Genomic DNA, 12,828 nt, shown 5'->3' with positions numbered 1-12,828 from the left:
GCCACCTAATGAGAAGAACTGACTGATTTGAGAAGACTCTGATGCTGGGAAAGATTGAAGGCAGGAGGAGAAGGGGACGACAGAGGATATCATTGGATGGCATCCCCGACTCAACGGACATGAGTTTGAGTAAACTTTGGAGTTGGTGATGGACAGGTAGGCCTGGTGTGCTGTAGTCCATGGGGTTGCTAAGAGTTGGACACGACTGAGTGACTGAACTGAACAAATCTAATGGCAGAAAGTGAAGAGGAACTACAGAACCTCTTGGTGAGGGTGAAGGAGCGAAAGAGCCTGCTTAAAACTAAATATTAAAATAACTAGGATCACTGCATCTGGTCCTGTAACTTTGTGGCAAACAGAAGGGGAAAAGGTGGAAACAGTGATGGATTTCCTCTTCTTGGGCTCTAAAATCACTGTGGATGGTGACTGCAGCCATGAAATCAAAAGTCGATTACTACTTGGCAGGTAAGTTGTGATAAACCTATACAGTGTGTTGAAAAGCAGACACATTACTCTGCCAACAGAGGTCTGTACAGTCAAGGCTGTAGTCCTCCTAGTGGTCATATATGGTTTTGAGAACTGAACCATAAAGAAGGCAGAGTGCTAAAGAATTGATGCCTTCGAACTGTGGTGCTGGAGAAGACTCCTGAGTCCCTTGGACAGCAAGGAGATCAAACCAGCCAGTCTTAAGGGAAATCAACCCTGAACACTCATTGGAAGGACTGATGCTGAAGTTGAAGCTCCAGTATTTTGGTAGCCTGATGAGAACAGCCGACTCATTGGATAAGTCCCTGATGCTGTCGAAGATTGAGGGCAGGAGAAGAGGGCGTCAGAGGATGAGATGGCTGGATGGTATCATCGATGTAACTTGGGCAAACTTCGGGAGATGGTAAGGGACAGGGAGGCCTGCTGTGCTGCAGTCCATGGGATCCTAAAGAGTCAGACACAACTATGTGACTGAACAACAGCAAAACCTGAAGTAGCTTCTAATAAGCATTTTTTTTTTAATTACAAACCTGTTAATAAAATAACTCAAAAATATAATTAATCAAAAGGATTTAAAATGTGTATTAGAAAATACCCACTTACTAGTAAAGAAATCTGGAGAAGGCAATGGCAACCCACTCCAGTACTCTTGCCTGGAAAATCCCATGGATGGAGGAGCCTGGTAGGCTGCAATCTATGGGGTCGCTACAAGTCTGATACGACTGAGTGACTTCACTTTGACTTTTCACTTTCATACACTGGAGAAGGAAATGGCAACCCACTCCAGTGTTCTTGCCTGGGGAATCCCAGGTACGGCAGGGCCTGGTGGGCTGCCATCTATGGGGTTGCACAGAGTCGGACACGACTGAAGTGACTTAGCAGCAGCAGCAGCAGTAAAGAAGTCATGAAAGGAGGAACAGAAGAACATTTAATGAGACATCAGTTCAATTCAGTCGCTCAGTCGTGTCCGACTCTTTGTGACCCCATGGACTGAAGCATGCCAGGTTTCCCTGTCTTTCACCAACTCCCAGAGCTTTCTCAAACTCATGTCCATCGAGCTGGTGATGCCATCCAACTATCTCATCCTCTGTCATCCCCTTCTCCTCCTGCCTTCAATCTTTCCCAGCATCAGGGTCTTTTCCACTGAGTCAGTTCTTTGCATCAGGTGGCCAAAGTATTGGAGCTTCAGCTTCAGCATCAGTCCTTCCAATGAATATTCAGGACTGATTTCCTTTAGGATTGCCTGGTTTGATCTCCTTGTAGTCCAAGGGACCCTCAAGAGTCTTCTCCAACACTACAGTTCAAAAGCATGAATTCCTTGGTGCTTAACTTTCTTTATAGTCCAACTCTCACATCCATACATGATTACTGGAAAACCATAGCTTTGAATAGGCAGATTTTTGTTGGCAAATTAATGTCTCTGTTTTTTTTTTTTTTTTTAATATGCTCTGTAGGTTGGTCATAGCTTTTCTTTCAAGGAACAAGTGTCTTCTAATTTCATGGCTACAATCAAACTACTTCAGTTTTCTGGCCTTGAGAACCCAGTGAACAGTATGAAAAGGCAGAAATATATGACACTGAAAGATGAACTCCCCAGGTGGATAGGTGCGCGATATGCTACTGGAGAAGAGTGAAGAAATGAAATGAGACAAAGAGAAAAGAAAAAGTAAAGTAGCAAGCATGAATCAGCTATAGAAAAATAATATCAAATAGGAGTGAAAGAATTCAATCAAAGAAAAAGTTATTAGAATTTATTTTTAAAAAACAAACAAGACTCAACTATGTTCTGTCTACAAGAGACATACTTTATATGGAAAAATATAGGATATCACCTCACACCAGTCAGAATGGCCATCACCATAAAATGTACAAATAATAAATGCTGGAGAGGGTGTGGAGAAAAGGAAACCCTCTTGCACTTCTGGTGGAAATGTAAATAGATACAGCCACTTTGGAGAGCAGTATGGAGGATCCTTGAAAAAACTGAAAGAAATACCACATGACCCAGTAGTAGACTTTATCACTTAGCATCCAAGATAACAGCTTACACCTTGTCTTGGGATCCTGGATGAGCCCCCAAGATAATAGATGAAAGCTTACAGTGCTCCCTGGTAGCTCAGAGGTTAAAGCGTCTGCCTGTGATGTGGGAGATCAGGGTTCGATCCCTGGGTTGGGAAGATGCCCTGGAGAAGGAAATGGCAACCCACTCCAGTATTCTTGCCTGGAAAATCCCATAGACAGGAGCCTGGTAGGCTACAGTCCATGGGGCCACAAAGAGTTGGACACGACTGAACGACTTCACTTTCTTTACAGTGCTCCATTGGATCTGTAGTCTCCGAAGGAGAAGGTTTAACTCTGGGACCAAAGATAATCTCAGTCACTCGTAGCTTTGTGTAGTAGAAATTTTATTAAAGTGACAGTGACTTAAAAAACTGACATAGACATCAAAGGGGGTAGAAAGATTACCCGCCTTGTTAGTTTTAAGCAGGGTATTATATATTTTTCTGCTAGCTCTTAAGAATAGAAAAGAATACCTCAAGGCTGTGAAAATTTTGCCCAGACTCTTTCTTGTAACATATATCCTGGGATGACATCAGCATGAGATTAGCCAGAAGGAACAGGTTAACCCAGAGCTCAAAGCTGTGGAAGTTTTACCCAGACCTTCTCCCATAACATATATTCTGAGCTCAAAAAAGCATATCCTTGAACAAAAGATACTGCTGCCTACGAGGCCTTCATGCCTAAGGCAAAAGAATGTGAAAAAGAAAGTGTTCAACTCCTTCTTAAATAGGCCTTAGGCTTGAACTCCTTATCAACCTACCTACGTTAACTCTTTCATCAGCAATCTCACTACTGGGCATATATCCAGAGAAAATCATAATTCAAAAAAAAAACACATGCACCTCAGTGTTCATTGCTGCACTGCTTACAATAGCCAGGACATGGAAAGAACTTAAATGTCCCCCAACAGAGGAATGGATAAAGAAGATGTGGTAAATCTATATATCTATACAATTATTCATACACACACACACATATATATAATATTACTCAGCCACAAAAAGGAATGAAATTGGGTCATTTGTAGTGACATGGATGGATCTAGAGATTGTCATACAGAATGAAGTCAGTCAGAAGGAGGAAAATAAATATTGTGTATTAATGAATATATAGGAAATCTGAAAAAAATGGTATAGATGTTCTTATTTACAAAGCAGAAAAAGAGACACAAATGTAGAGAACAAATGTGTGGACACCAAGGGGGGAAGGAAGGGTGGGATGAATTGGGAGGTGGAGATTGACATATGTACTCTATTAATACTATGTATAAAATAGACAACAAATGAAAACTTATTGTATAGCACAGGGAAGTCTATTCAATGCTCTGTGGTGACCTAAATGGGACAGAATCCCCAAAAAGAGGGAATATATGTATATACATAACTAATACAACACGGTAAAGTATTTATACTCCAATAAAATTTTTAAAAAGTAGTCTAAAAGACTAAAAAAAAGTATAAGATATGAAAACAGCAACCATAAGAAAGCTAGAGTAGACATATTGATAGCATATCAAACAAAATATAATTTAAGTTTAAAATGCTATTAATAATAGAGAAAAAAGAGACTTTTTAATGTGCTGTGCTTTTTGGACAACATGACTATTCAGTCATGTCCAATTCCCTGCAGCCCTATGAACTATAAACCAACATGCTCCTCTGCCCATGGAATTTTCCAGGCAAGAATATTGGAGCTGTTTGCCATTTCCTATTCCAAAGGAGAGCTTCCCGACCTAGGAATCAAACCTCATCTCCCGCATTGTCAGGCAGCTTTTTACCACTAGCCCCACCTGGGATCAATTTGTCAGGACGATATAACAATTATATATGTATCTAACAATAGGGCCTCAAGATATATTAAGCAAAAACTGACAGAACTGAAGAAATAGGACAATCAACCTAGTTGATTGTTACAGACATCAATACACCATTCTGAATAGAATAGAAGAGCATAAGATAGGATAGGGCAGGCTAGGTTAGGCTAGAATAGAACATCTAGAGAGTAAATCAGCAAGGATATAGAGACTTCAACAACACTATTAAGAAATCAGATACAGCTAGTTTCTATAGAACACACACGAAGAAGACAATGGCAACCCACTCCAGTACTCTTGCCTGGAAAATCCCATGGACGGAGGGGCCTGGTAGGCTGCAGTCCATGGGGTCGCTAGGAGTTGGACACGACTGAGCAACTTCACTTTCACTTTTCACTTTCATGCATTGGAGAAGGAAATGGCAGCCCACTCCAGTGTTCTTGCCTGAAGAATCCCAGGGACGCGGGAGCCTGGTGGGCTGCCGTCTATGGGGTCGCACAGAGTTGGATACGACTGAAGCGACTTAGCAGCAGCAGCAGCAGCAGCATAGAACACACAACTCAACAACAGAACATATAATCTCAAGAACACAAGGAACATTTCCCGGTGTAAGCTGGCCATAAAAGAAGTATAAACAATTTAAAAATAATTGAAATCATTCAAAATATGGTTTCAGAGCACAAAGTAATTAAATTAGAAGTCAATAGCAAACAGAAATGTGGGAAATACATAAATATGTAGAATTTTTAAAAGCATCCTTAAATAACAATGGTTCAAAGAAGAACTTAGAAAATATTTTGAGACAAATTAAATTGAAAATATAACATTCTAAAATGTTTGGGATATATATCGCAATAAACATTTCAAAAGCAAAGGAGAAAGGGAAAAGCAAAGCATTTGAATGCAGAGTTCCAAAGAAGAGCAAGAAGAGATAAGACAGCCTTTCTCAGTGATCAATGCAAAGAAATGGAGGAAAACAACAGAATGGGAAAGACTAGAGATTTCTTCAAGAAAATTAGAGATACCAAGGGAACATTTCATGCAAAGATGGGCTCGATAAAGGACAGAAATGGTATGGACCTAACAGAAGCAGAAGATATCAAGAAGAGGTGGCAAGAATACACAGAAATGTACAAAACAAAACAAAAAAAAGATCTTCACGACCCAGATAATCACGATGGTGTGATCACTCACCTAGAGCCAGACACCCTGGAATGTGAAGTCAAGTGGGCCTTAGAAAGCATCACTACAAACAAAACTAGTGGAGGTGATTGAATTCCAGTTGAGCTCTTTCAAATCCTGAAAGATGATGCTGTGAAAGTGCTGCACTCAATATGCCAGCAAATTTGGAAAACTCAGCACTGGCCACAGGACTGGAAAAGGTCAGTTTTCATTCCAATCCCAAAGAAAGCCAATGCCAAAGAATGCTCAAACTACTGCACAATTGCACTCATCTCACACGCTAGTAAAGTAATGCTCAAAATTCTCCAAGCCAGGCTTCAGCAATACGTGAACTGTGAACTTCCAGATGTTCAAGCTGGTTTTAGAAAAGGCATAGGAACCAGAGATCAAATTGCCAACATCTGCTGGATCATTGATAAAGCAAGAGAGTTCCAGAAAAACTTCGATTTCTGCTTTCTTGACTATGCCAAAGCCTTTGACTGTGTGGATCACAATCAACTGTGGAAAATTCTGAAAGAGATGGGAATACCAGACCACCTGACCTGCCTCTTGAGAAACCTGTATGCAGGTCAGGAGGCAACAGTTAGAATGGGATATGGAACAGCAGACTGGTCCCAAATAGGAAAAGGAGTACATCAAGGCTGTATATTGTCACCCTGCTCATTTAACTTCTATGCAGAGTACATCCTGAGAAACGCTGGGCTGGAAGAAGCACAGCTGGAATCAAGATTGCCAGGAGAAATATCAATAACCTCAGATATGCAGATGATACCACCCTTATGGCAGAAAGTGAAGAGGTACTCAAAAGCCTCTTGATGAAAGTGAAAGAGGAGAGTGAAAAAGTTGACTTAAAGCTCAACATTCAGAAAACGAAGATCATGGCATCTGGTTCCATCACTTGATGGGAAATAGATGGGGAAGCAGTGGAAACAGTGTCAGACTTTGTTTTTTGACTGTGTGGATCACAATAAACTTGATTACAAATAAACAAATTTGATAACTAAATGAAATGGAAAAATTCCAAGAAAAAATTAAATTACCAAAATTGACTCAAAAGATATCAAAAAACTAAGTAGAACAGTAGCAAACAAAAAGATTAAATAGGAAACTAAAAGTCTTCCCACAAAGATAATCCCAGGCCCAGATGGCCTCACTGGCATATATCAAACATTTAAAGAAGAATCAATAGTAATTATTAGTAAACTCTTACAGAAAATATTCAATTCAGTTCAGTCATTCAGTTGTGTCTGACTCTCTGCGAACCCATGGACTGCAGCACGCCAGGCTCCCCTGTCCATTAGAAACTGCTGGAGCTTGCTCAAACTCATGTCCATCGAGTCAGTTTGCCACCCAACCATCTCATCCTCTGTCATCCCCTTCTCCTGCCTTCACTCTTTCCCAGCATCAGGGTCTTTTCCAATGAGTCAGTTCTTCTCATCAAGTGTATTGGAGTTTGGAGCTTCAGCATGAGTCCTTCCTATGAATATTCAGGACTGATTACCTTTGGATTGACTGGTTTGATCTCCTTGCAGTAAAGGGACTCTCAAGAGTCTTCTCCAAACAACACAGTTCAAAAGCATCAATTCTTCATTGTTCAGCTTTCCTTATGGTCCAACTCTCATCCATACACGACTACTGAAAAAACCATACCTTCGATTAGACAGACCTTTGTTGGCAACGTAATGTACCTGTTTTTTAATATGCTTTCTAGGTTGGTCATAGCTTTTCTTCCAAGGAGCAAGTGCCTTTTAATTTCATGGCTGCAGTCACCATCTGAAATGATTTTCAGTTAAGTTCAGTCACTCAGTCGTGTCTGACTCTTTGCGACCCCATGAATTGCAGCACTCCAGGCCTCCCTGTCCATCACCAACTCCCGGAGTTCACTCAAACTCACGTCCATCGAGTCGGTGATGCCATCCAGCCATCTCATCCTCTATCGTCCTCTTCTCCTCCTGCCCCCAATCCCTCCCAGCATCAGAGTCTTTTCCAATGAGTCAACTCATTGCATGAGGTGGCCAAAGTACTGGAGTTTCAGCTTTAGCATCATTCCTTCCAAAGAACACCCAGGACTGATCTCCTTCAGAATGAACTTGTTGGATCTCCTTGCAGTCTAAGAGACTCTCAAGAGTTTTCTCCAACACCACAGTTCAAAAGCATCAATTCTTCGCCGCTCAGCTTTCATCACAGTCCAACTCTCACATCCATACATGACTACTGGAAAAACCATAGCCTTGACTAGACGGACTTTGTTGACAAAGTAATGTCTCTGCTTTTTAATATGCTATCTAGGTTGGTCATAACTTTCCTTCCAAGGAGTAAGTGTGTTTTAATTTCATGGGTGCAATCACAATCTGCAATGATTTTAGAGCCCAGGAAAACAAAGTCAGCCACTGTTTCCACTGTTTCCCCATCTATTTGCCATGAAGTGATGGGACTGGATGCCATGATCTTAGTTTTCTGAATGTTGAGCTTTAAGCCAACTTTTTCACTCTCCTCTTTCACTTTCATCAAGAGGCTTTTTAGTTATCCACTTTCTGCCATAAGGGTGGTGTCATCTGCGTATGAGGTTATTGATATTTCTCCCAGCAATCTTGATTCCAGCTTGTGCTTCCTCCAGCCCAGCGTTTCTCATGATGTACTCTGCATAAAAGTTAAATAAGCAGGGTGACAATACACAGTCTTGATGTACTCCTTTTTCTATTTGGAACCAGTCTGTTGTTCCATGTCCAGTTCTAACTGTTGCTTCCTGACCTGCAAACATGTTTGCTTAAATTAAAAGAACTTACCAAGGAACTCTAAATAAAAAAATAATCATATTTTAATAGCTATTCTAATTCAATATAATTGAAACTTATAAATTACAGAACACCACTCAGTTTCTCCTTCAATTCAGAGTAGAGAGCAGAGATACAGGGAAAAAATCACCACATCATAAGGTAAGGAGACATCCCTTGAGAAAATACTATTACTTTGTGGTTCTGTTAAGTAGTAGAGGATAAAACATTATGTTGTTGAATAGAGAGTGGAAAGAGAAGCAGTGTCATCAGAGGTACTTACAGGTAAGTGACGTTTCTGAATACCAAATATATTCTTTGCCCCATCCTTTGAAAAAGTAGCCTGTCCAATCTGAACTCTGATACTGGTAATGCCTCTGATACTGGTAACTAATACTCCCTGTCCAACTTCATTATACCCCTTATATCTTTTTGGTATTAGTCATAAGGCTTTCCTTCCTTCTTCAAAAAGTCCAAGTGCCTGTCTCAGACTCTCTGCTTGGAATTCTCTCTCAGATATCACATGTCTTGGTTCTTTTTAAAAATAATTTAATTTAATTGGAGGATAATTACATTATAATATTGTGATGGTTTGGGGCATATATCAGCATGAATTGGCCATATGTATACATGTGTAACCCCCATCCTGAAATCCCCCTCCCCACATCCTACCCCCTCCTCCCCTCCTGTCTCATCCTTTCCTTCTAGGTTGTCGCAGAGCACCAGCTTTGGGTGCCCTGCTTCATGCATCAAATTTGCACTGTTCATCTACTTTACATATGGTAATATATAGTTTCAGTGCTATTCTCTCAAATTATCCTGCCCTCACCTTCTCCCACTGAGTCCAAAAGTCTGTTCTTTACCTCTGTGTCTCCTTTGCTGCCCTGTATGTACCATCATCAGTATCATCCTTCTAGATTCCATATATATGCATTAACATACAGTATTTGTCTTTCTCTTTCTGACTTACTTCATTCTTTATAATAGGCTGTAGGTTCATCCACTGCTGGGAGCCGGCATATTGCATATTGAGTGCATATTGCATATTGAGTGCAGCACTTTTCAGGATCTGGAATAGCTCAACTGGAATTCTATCACTGCCGGTAGCCAGCGTGAGGAACTCCGCCCATGACAAAGGTCATAAGGAAGGAGGCTCGGCACACGCAAAGGCGGGATCGAGCCTCAGGAGTCCCCCTGGAAATTCTCGAGCATTTACACCCAAAACCAGAGTCTGCCTACTTTCTGCTTGTGCTTTCACCTACACCTCTGACTTTACGGGGGGCTGTCCCCCACTACCTCTCTGAAAAAAGAGTTAGCTTACAGCTCCAGTTAATAATTCCTGGGTGTGACAGTGTTTAACCTACAAACTCCTTTGGAAATCCTCTAGCCTGCCTGAATAGGTTTTTCCAGCCACATGTGATTGTTCAGAGCCTCCCAACTGTGAGAGGCAGGAGATGTTCTAAACTGTCTAAACACAGTTTTGAGTAGTTAAAAGATTGATTAGAAATTGTATTGGTGAAGGGATTTTCACTTGTTTGGCCAATGTTTGCTGCTAAGTTTCCATATCCCTTACCTGCTGTGTCCCTGGCAGTGTATTGATTAATATAATTGGTGTAAGTAGTAGCTTTAATGTTTGTAACCTGGGACCCTTGAGTTAATTCTTTTTCTTGTTATAGCCCACCACATCTTTGCGCTGTAGGAATGCAACTTTATCTAATGCTTTTGGAGGGTGGCTCCTGACCAATCACCTTTAGAGAAAAATAAGTTTTCTGAAGAAAAGGTCTTAAAATGTTAACAGGCCTCCGGGCCAGAAGATGATGCAAATCACCTAAGCTTTTGCGTATGATACGTTTGCAGGAAGAAAGCCTGGCTTGCTGCCTGACTCTACCCCTTCCCCCATTATCCTCTATGCATAACTTAAGGTATAAAAACTACTTTGGAAAATAAAGTGCGGGCCTTGTTCACCAAAACTTGGTCTCACCATGTCGTTCTTTCTCTTACCTTCTGGCTGAATTATTCAGCCTCTTTTCTCCACTGAATTTCCTCACTGAGCTATCCTTATTTCAGCCTCTTTTCTTCACTGAATTTTACTGAGCTATCCTCATTCTATTACTCTTTATATCCTTAATTAACATTTAATTAAGCAATTGTTTCCTGATCTTCGCCTACGCCGTCTCTCCTTCGAATACCCTGGATCAGCCGGGGCTGGTCCCCGGCAATCCACCTCATTAGAACTGCCTCAAATTGTTCCTTTTTATAGCTGAGTAATATTCCATTGTGTATATGTACAACAACTTCCTTATCCATTCATCTGCCAATGGACATCTAGGTTGCTTCCATGTCCTAGCTATTGTAAACTGTGCTGCAGTGAACATTGGAGTACATGTGTCTCTTTCAATTCTGGTTTCCTTTGGAGTGTATGCCCAGGAGTGGGGTTACTGGGTTATATGACAGTTCTCATCCCAGGTTTTTAAGGAATCTCTGCACTGTTCTCCATAGTGGCTGTACCAGTTTGCATTCCCACCAACAGTGCAAGAAGGTTCCCTTTCCTCCACACTCACTCCAGCATTTATTGTTTGTAAACTTTTTGATGATGGCCCTCTGACTGATGTGAGATGATGCCTCATTGTGGTTTTTATTTGCTTTTCTCTAATAATGAATGGTGTTGAGCATCTTTTAATGTTTTTCATCTAAATGTCTTCTTTGGAGAAATGTTTAGGTATTTTGCCCATTTTTTGATTGGGCGGTTTGTTTTTTCTGGTATTGAGCTGCATGGGCTGCTTACATATTTTGGAGATTAATTCTTGTCTGTTGTTTTATTTGCTGTTGTTTTCTCCCATTCTCAGGGCTGTCTTTTCACCTTGCTTATAGTTTCCTTGTTGTAAAAAAGCTTTTACATTTAATTAGGTCCCATTTGTTTATTTCTATTTTTATTTCCATTACTTTGGGAGGTGAGTCATAGAGGATCTTGCTGTGATTTATATCAGAGAATGTTTTGCCTATGTTTTCCTCTAAGAGTTTTATAGTATCTGGTCTTACATTTAGATCTTTAATTCATTTTAAGTTTATTTTTATATATGATGTTAAAAAGTGTTCTAGTTTCACTCTTTTACAGGTAGTTGACCAGTTTCCTCAGAACCACTTGTTGAAGAGACTGTCTTTTCTCCACTATATATTTTTGCCTCCTTTGTCAAAGATAAGGTGTCCATAGGTGCATGGATTTATTTATGGACTTTCTATTTTGTTCCATTGATCTATATTTCTATCTTTGCACCAGTACCATGCTACCTTGATGACTGTAGTTTTGAAGTATAGTCTGAAGTCAAGAAGGTTGATTCCCAACTTCTTTGCTTTTGTCTTGGTTCTTTACTCCCTGCTTAAATGTCATTCTTGAGTCCTTTTCTGACCATCCTGTATGAAATAATACTCTGGCTCCTCTATTTCCTATAAACTGTATGCTCCTTAATTTTTCTACATAGAATGTATCATCTTACTACTTATTTGCTTAATTATTTGATCTCTACCTCATTAGAATGCTTTTAAAGAATTGTGTCTGATCTGTTCAATGCTATATTTGCTCCAGTAAAGTAGTGTCTGGTATATACTAGGCAGCCAGTTGATATCTATTGAATGAATGAATGGCAGAATATTAATCTCCGGCATAAAGGCAATCAGACTACTTTTCTAAAGATGCTGAACTTTTACATAGTTCACACTCTACCCCAAGAAGAGTATTATGAATGATATTTATATGATGAAATCTGTTAGGGTTTTATTTTTTTCCCCACTTCAAACTCTATCATGAGGCAAAAATAAGGATTCTCTAGCTTAAATAAAGGTAAAATCTGCCAAAATATCCTACATAAGTGTTTCTATAAGCAGATAGTAGTAGTGGAAGGAATTAAAAGTCTGTTTGTAATATAATTCAAAAAGATACATACACCCTTATGTTTATAGAAGCAATATTTACAGTAGCCAGGACATGGAAGCAATCTAAATGTCCATCAACATATGAATGGATAAAGATGTAGTATATTTATATAGGGGAATATATAAAATAGAATAGAAGGACACATGCCATTTGAAGCTAAATGAATGGACATTGAGATTATCATACTAACTGAAGTAATTCAGAAAAAGAAAGAAAAATACCAGAGTATAACTTATATGTGACACAAATATGACACAAGTGATCTTATCTGTGAAACAGAAACAGACCCACAGACATGGATAAAAGATTTGTGGTCACCAAAGTGAGGGCCATGGTGGGAAAAAATTGGGTTGTGAGTTTGGATCTAACAGGTGCAAACTATTATATATAGAGTACATAAACAACAATATTATATAGCAGTGGGAAGTATTTTAATTATGTAATAAATCATAATGGGAAGGAAGAAAAGTATGGGCAAAATCTATGAATGAACAGGTTTTTGAGAGTGTGTGAGTGCAAATGTGTTAGGTATAAGGAAACTATCAAAAAAGAAATGTAAAAATGTGAGCTCATATGATCAG

This window comes from Bos indicus x Bos taurus, chromosome 3, assembly GCF_003369695.1.
Source record: "Bos indicus x Bos taurus breed Angus x Brahman F1 hybrid chromosome 3, Bos_hybrid_MaternalHap_v2.0, whole genome shotgun sequence".
Classification (NCBI taxonomy): domain Eukaryota; kingdom Metazoa; phylum Chordata; class Mammalia; order Artiodactyla; family Bovidae; genus Bos; species Bos indicus x Bos taurus.
The sequence above is the reverse complement of the archived record's forward strand: the minus strand, read 5'-3'. Positions refer to the sequence as shown.